At 45.2% G+C, this 7,704-nt stretch overlaps 1 long non-coding RNA gene across 1 annotated transcript; it reads right to left on the reverse strand.

Annotated features, from left to right (window-relative positions):
• Positions 1 to 1,574: 1,574 nt before the first annotated feature.
• LOC119330826 lies at positions 1,575 to 6,118 on the reverse strand. The gene is made up of 2 exons (XR_005160287.1): positions 3,455 to 6,118; positions 1,575 to 2,412 (listed from the first exon to the last, which is right to left on the reverse strand). It is a non-coding gene; the product is annotated as an uncharacterized LOC119330826 (long non-coding RNA).
• Positions 6,119 to 7,704: the final 1,586 nt, after the last annotated feature.

Raw genomic sequence — 7,704 nt, forward strand, 5'->3', positions numbered from 1 at the left:
GTCTGCAGCAAAGATTTGTGCACATGTTTTCCTTCTATGTCTAAAAGGAGTCTGCCCATGTTTGCAGATTTGGTGTTTGCAAAAGTAAATTCAAGATAGTGTTTTTACACGGTATATATTCAAATCTGCAAAATAAAGAATGGAGAAGTCTGCCCATGTTTGTGAGATTTGGTGTTTGCAAAAGTAAATTCAAGATAGTGTTTTTACACGGTATATATTCAAATCTGCAAAAATAAAGAATGGAGAAGTCTGCCCATGTTTGTGAGATTTGGTGTTTGCAAAAGTAAATTCAAGATAGTGTTTTTACACGGTATATATTCAAATCTGCGAAAAAAGCAGAATGGAGAAGTGGGGTATCGATCCCAAGATAGTGTTTTTACACGGTATATATTCAAATCTGCGAAAAAAGCAGAATGGAGAAGTCTGCCCATGTTTGTGAGATTTGGTGTTTGCAAAAGTAAATTCAAGATAGTGTTTTTACACGGTATATATTCAAATCTGCAAAAATAAAGAATGGAGAAGTCTGCCCATGTTTGTGAGATTTGGTGTTTGCAAAAGTAAATTCAAGATAGTGTTTTTACACGGTATATATTCAAATCTGCGAAAAAAGCAGAATGGAGAAGTGGGGTATCTATCCCCATACCTCTCGCATGCTAAGCGAGCGCTCTACCATCTGAGCTACATCCCCGTTGCGTGGTTCTTGTACTTGGCATCTCTTATGGCCGTCTGTTGCATTGCAACCCTGATGGTGTGTTTTTAAGAAATGTGGAAATCGAAGAGCATTATAGCCGCTTGATATACTTACTGGGCATCGCCTCCAAGAAAGCATGATTTCACTTTCATTGTTTGAGGCGCAAGAAGAAGATTCCATCTTAATGATTTGGACATCCCATATGAGCCATGTCTTTTCTACATTATTCTTACTAGTAAAAATGCCCGTGCGTTGCAACGGAAGAAAAAATATACTAAAAGAAAACAACAGGCAAGGCACGAAAATCAGGCTTGAAGGCATATATATTCTTGTGTCAAACGTCTACCAAATCCTCATGCATATCAGACAACATTGTTGACTTACTTTTTTTACCGTTAAATCATATTTTCATGGTCCCAGCTCACGAAAAACACAGTTTACTTGGTCAGCGGCAAAATCTCATTGAAATCAATATTTTTACTGGCCCTTGATCGGCAATATGGTCAATTGCAGGAAGCAATGTCTCTGTGGCTAACAGATCATCTGCCCCTTTCTCTTGTTCTGATGCAGATGGTGGGACATAGCTATCTAGAAAGGGTATTCGCAAAAAAAAAACCTATCCGAAAAGGGTGGAGGGGAGGGGCAGAAGGAAGCCTCGAAGAAATATTTCCGATGTTTGAGGATGTCAAAAAAATATCTGATGTTTGAGAGTTAATAGCAAATGATTGGCAAGGCAGTTAGATGAATAGACTTTGAGTACAATACAGCAGCAGAACTTGAGAAACATTGTTACTCCCATTCTTGGGACTAAGGAGTGGTCAGTACATCTCATGTGCCCCCAACTTCCTTTTCTGTGACGGCTGCCATTATGTACCGAGCTAAGTAACAGGAAATAAGTTCTTCTATCTAAAGCAGGAATGTTTTGATCACATTAGTTGGCAAACCATCCTGTTGGGTAGCAGGATTTCTGACATCAGTAGGTTTTGGAGAATATCATTGCCATTTAATCAAGGCTAGAATCTGAAGCTTAACTGACATAACATAGCAGAAATGAACTTGACTAAGTAAATAGATCAACAACTCGTTTGCTGGTAAGTACCCAAATTTTGATATTGACAAAATCTAAACCCCAAGACCAGTGGTACTGATAGCAGAGTAAAAAATCTTTAGGGAGAAAGGTAAATTGGCTATGTGAAATTCCTTGGCGGAGGTGATGTTTCCCGTTCCCCTGCACCAGCATCACCAGATCCACGCATCCCCGAACAGAATGCCGCTGCCGGCCGGCCCGCCTTCTGGCCTCCCCTCTTGAACAGCATAAAGTCAAATAAAGAAACTCGATGAGTGAAATTTCTTTCTCATACATGAGTATCAAAGGTGTCATGAATGAAGTTGTTGAGAATGATAATGATGTACTACTCAACCGTAACTGCTTCAGCAAAAGGAAAATAACATAATCTCTTGGTGTACGAATGGAATATAGATGCACTACTACCCAAAAAGTGTGTATGAGGAAGGGAGATGCGTTGTCAGCTCTGATTGCCATGGTTCAATCACTCCAACACACACAAAATGGTGTGGATGTCATCTCCAGCAGCAAGGTTTTTTCTAGTTCTCCCTTCTGACCATTTCACTCCCTCTATAATGACTCAAGGGAGAAAACTCACCAGGAGCTGGTGGCGTCAAAAATTAAGGAGAAGCCACACGTCCGAGACCTCATCAGACTGCAACATCAACCATCTAACCATCAGTCAATCACAGTGTAGCAAAGGCAGAAACACAACACATTAGCGCGCACACTGATTCCAAATTTGATTTGATTCACATAAAACGATAGTGCTACAGCGCCGTCCTGCACGGTATACACTCTGAAGTACAATTGAGTGTAGTTCTTTTTTTTAACAAGACTAACCCCTTTTCCTATCGTCTGCATTGTTCAAGTAAAAGTATATACGTTTGGATTTCAATGTTGCAATTATTATCTATTTTTGCGAGCAGGTACTTATTTTTTACAAGCAATGTGCTGATTTCATAAGAGGAAAAAGCAAAAATATAGAGTTGACAAGTTTCTATGAAAAACCATGCCGAAAACCAACAAAAACAGTGTAAATAACCATTCAATCCAACCCAAATAGAGCACCACTACCTAACGTCACTGACATCGAATCCCGTCAATCAAAAATGTTTTTGCCCAGACCCATGCATGATCGCTCTACTGAATTTGGGATAGGTCTAGCCTAGCCAACAGCCTCCAACATCGTTTCCGCTCCAACCGTCCATGGCCCAATGAGAAGAAGTACTCTTCGACAATGTCTTTATAAAGCATTACCAGCAACTATCCCCGTCGAGGAACAAAGCTAGAAAGCACTTGACAAAAGATAAAATCAACTAACGGATATCTAGAGCAAGGGGCGAACAACTTGTTGTGCATTAGATCATCCAGTGTGTTTGTTATTAAAAACAATATCTAGGAAAAAGGGAGATGTACTTATTTGGTGTCATTGACAACGGTATGTAATCATAGGCGAGGAGGTGTCTAAACACACACCGGTAGTTGTGCCTGGGGTAGGTCAAACGTGAAGGAAAGCTTCTGATCTAAACTTGCACAAACAAAATCAGGAAAATTTGCACAAAGGGCTGCCAGATAAAGAAAATAATTAACCACACTCTCATGGGTACATGTATGCTTGTAGCTGTGATGCTATTGCACGAGCAAAATTCACTATTGTACTTTAAAAGTATTATCGTGTACATCAGACTGCATACCTCAACATGATGTATAAATATCCTGATTTGATTGCCTATTGAACTGTAGGAAGCAGCTGGTTGTGCCCTCACCACCGTCGTCAGACTCTGTGGGGCATGTATTAGATCACTGATAGTACTAAAATCGTACAATTTCTTACATACAAGTAGCAGTTTAATTTCTGTCATACAAGTAAGAAAATTAGTTCCAATAACTATAGTAAAAATATATTCAACATCTAAAGCAGTGGGTATTAAATACTGCATGCACGGTCCAGTAGACACAAACTCCCTAGTAGCTTCATATATATTCACATAAAATCCCAATCACACATATGCAGATCTTCAATTGTAATCAGCATTTACGATCCCGGGGTAAGTGGGGAAGCATCCCTGTCACATACTTCCTCAGTAGTCATTAGACTAAATCAGTAAATATTTTTGATTAAATGCATACATACCTTTTAAGAAACTCTGAACAAAGAAAAAAGAATTGCTTCCTGTCATGCGTGGGATGGTTAAAAGTAGAAACTTAATTGAACCATTGGAGTCATAGGCTCCTAGTCACGCCCAGGCTGCCATCTAGCGAACAATGCAGTCGGCACCTTCTCTGCGGATGGACGAAGGTTATGCATGAAGTTTGATGTGGGAGGACGGAAGTCCAGCAACTCTAGGCGTGTGGAGATTGGCATCTAGCCTGCCTAGCGGATCCATACGTGTGTCCGTGAAAGGCAACGGGACAACACTTAATAGCAAGCTTTGTACGTTGCAACTTTCAAGCTAACATCCTTATCAAAATCCATCAACCTGCTTGCTCCAGTTGTGCATGGACCGATTGATCCAGGCCGGGAACATATCGCCAATGGGGTTGACCGTGCCGGTCTCCCAGCGAGAGAGCTGCGTCTCCTGTCCGTCGGGGCGGTAGACTGGGAGATCGCCCGTGAGCTCCCGCTAGCACCAGCAAGACCATAGCATGCAGATCCTGATTCACCTGCAAGCTTCACAATGAAAATCAATTCACAACAGGCGGTTTGACTGCTGAAAATATATTCGCAAAAGAAAAGCGCACTAATGTAACGCCAAAATCAAATCCGCTTCAACTCCCAAGACCAAAATTCAGAAGGCACTGGAATTAACAGTTCCAGAAATCCGTAAAAGGCTGCATCACTCTACCATGCCATGGCTCATGAACACAAAGTTGTTTGGATTGGAGGTGGGCTTGCCAAGCTGAAATGCAGTCTGGTAGATGAGAGCAATGCATCTCAGAGAAACAAGTACAAGAGCATCATGTATGCAAGAGTGGTCTCCTTACATTGGGCAAAGAGAATGCATGTGTCATCAAAACTCAAGCAATGGCTAATGATTCCACCAAAAAACATATTTAGTTTGCCACAAACTGTAGGTGTGTGTAGATATCATGCCGGTGGTTGCTGGGCCGATCGTTGTCCAGCTTTGCTCTTGTTCCTAGTTGTTGTGTCAGGCAACGTACGGCATGGCCTTCTCTGCATATTCCTCAAGCTCCTACTCCCTGAATAACCAACAATTAGTATTGTTTTATGTACTGATTAAAGAAAATTGTTGTTTCTGAAGATTTATCTACAACTTTAAGCTACTTAATAATGACACTGGTCTGCACAATATCTAGATTTAGAGAGCAATGTTGAACCTTGTTACAAAATTCAGATTGGTTTCAGACTGAACCAACCCTAAAAATAGTTGTTTCTGAAGATTTACCTTCAACTTTAAGGTAAGTAAGGGCACTGACCTGCAAAATGTGTATATATATATGTATATATATATATATATATACATGTATATATATATATATATACAGATCCAGACAGCAAAGCCTCATATACAAAATTCTGCTGGGGCCTGTCATGGCGCACCGCTGCCAGTTTCATCCCTTGCACACGGCTTCCTACCTCGCTGCACCGTGCTGTTGACAACGGTGTCATTGCCTCCTGCTCTCTCTTTTTCGAAGCACCACCAATGAATAGATAACAACGCAGATTGACCTCTCAAAATGAAGAAGGATGGTAAATTCTATCAATCAATGGATGGATCTGATTTTCATTGCACAAATCAAATAGACTTTGGCTATAAATTCTGAAAAAATCACACAAAATTGTCCGTTAAATACAGCTAAAAAATCCCTTCATTCTGAGATCCTCTCCTTTTACGCTAGAAAATTTTCTCTTCTATTTTCTGTCAAATCTGTCGCTCCTTATCCATGGACAACAAAACAACAGCGAGATGCAGGCGAGGGCGACGGCGTCTTCATGGAGGCAGGGAGGTGCGGCTAGGGGGAGGAGGTGCACGGGGTAGGGAGAGTGGCGGCTGGGCAACCCCCATCGTGCAGCGGGAAGGAGAGGAATCCAAAAATCAAACCTGGAGCCATCGCCGGACCAGCAGCAGGAAGCCGCGCCGTCCCTACTCCGCCTTCTCTTCTCTCCATCTCACCTCCTCTCTCCCTCCTCTCTTCTTCCCAAGAGACCGAGCAGCCATGGCCATGGAGCGTTGCCGCTGCCGGCCTCCGCGCCGCCGCATTGGATCCCGACCTGGGCCACCTCGCCTCGACGTCCGCCACTTCCCCACTGTTCCCCGAGCCCTGCCGCCGTCGTCCTGCATCTCGATCGGATCGAGAGCGCCGCCGCTTAATCTGAAGCGTGCACAAGGGGGTTGACAAAAAAATATCGAACCGCTTTTGTTCACTTACCGAAGACTACGGGTTAAATTAGCCAAAATATAGGACTTTTAGTACCACCTCGGATATGTTTTAAATTTAAACTGAAAGCGTAAAATCACAGGAAGAAGCGTATTGTGACGGTGAACCCACGGAGTCAACCCGTACTTTATTATTAGGGAAAGACTTCTAGTTAGTACTAGCCGAACACTTTGTACGGCTCAATGGCTGAAGTAAGTACTTCTCACCCGCAAAAAAAAAAAAAAGTAAGTACTTCTACTATCATCATTTCGTGCTTGTCATGCTGCCTTTGAACATCTATCTATCTATACCTATACTAATTTCTAGACTCCCCGAAAATTCTTATCTATCATCCGCCGTGCCCCCGCGCGGTTAAGGCCACCCTCAACCCCCTGGAAACCCTATCTACCCCCAGTTTTCCCCCTCGCTCTCTCTATCGCTCCCGCTGCGAGCTTGCCCGAGAGCTCGCCGTCGCCGCCACTCAATCCCGCGACAACCGTGCCCCGATTGCCCCGCCGACGTGCCCGAACGGCTCCCCGATGTCGACTACGCCGAACGAACGAGTCGGGAAGCCTCCACACTGCCGCCATCTTCTTCTCCTTCCTTGGATCGCCGTCGCCTGTCGCCGTCGATTCCGGATGCTCCGCGCCTCCCCGAGCACACTGCCACTTCCTTACGGCTCCCGGTGAGCCACCGCATCTCTTCCCTCGCTTCCCCGCACGGATCCATCACCCTAGACGCCGCTGCCATCGCCGCCCGAAGCTCACTCCGCAGCGAAGCTCGTCACCGTCGTCCTCGTCGATGTCATGCTCACTCGGGCTCGCCACCGTGCTCTAGGCCTCGCCAGGACCCTGTAGATCCTTCCCAGCCTCTCCATTTGCCCGCTAGCTCACCGTAGCTCTGTTTCCCTCGAGTGCCCGAACGCGTCGCCGCACGCGCTCATTGCCGGCAACCGTTCGGTGACCTTTTGGTCCCGGGCTCGTGTCGTTGTGCTCGTACGCACACGTAGAGGCCTCCTGGCCTTATAGAGAGCTTGCTGCCACGCCGCATCGCTGTTTCCTCTCACGGCCGAACTCCGGCGACCGCCTCTCTGCTCACTGACGCCGCTCCGGTGTGTCTCCGGCGTCGCCACCACCCCCACGTGATGCGGCCCAGCTCTAGCTTTCGAACGCGACCAAAAACACGACGAATGGACCACCACAGCGGATTTCCAGCCACCTCCTGAGCCACGCCACCGTGTTTTGACTCGCCGGCGTCGTTCCAGCGCCGTCCGCCGACGTGGCTAGGCGGGCCCCACCCCTGAGTCGCTGGCCAGTGGGCCCTGGTGGTCCAGTTGACTGAGTTGACCCAGTCAGCTATTGACTGGGCAGCCCAATGGCACTGACATGTGAGGCCCACGCCATAAACGAAATAAATAAATAGATAAATTGCTAATTAAAACCCTAATCTCTCACTGACTACTGGGCCCCACTTGCTAATTAACCCATTTAGTTATTCTAAACCCCCTGTTAGTGCCCCTGACAATGACATGTGGGTCCCAATGGACCCACCTGTCGTCTGGTTT

The sequence above is a fragment of the Triticum dicoccoides genome, chromosome 7A (genome assembly GCF_002162155.2).
Source record: "Triticum dicoccoides isolate Atlit2015 ecotype Zavitan chromosome 7A, WEW_v2.0, whole genome shotgun sequence".
Taxonomy (NCBI): Eukaryota; Viridiplantae; Streptophyta; class Magnoliopsida; order Poales; family Poaceae; genus Triticum; species Triticum dicoccoides.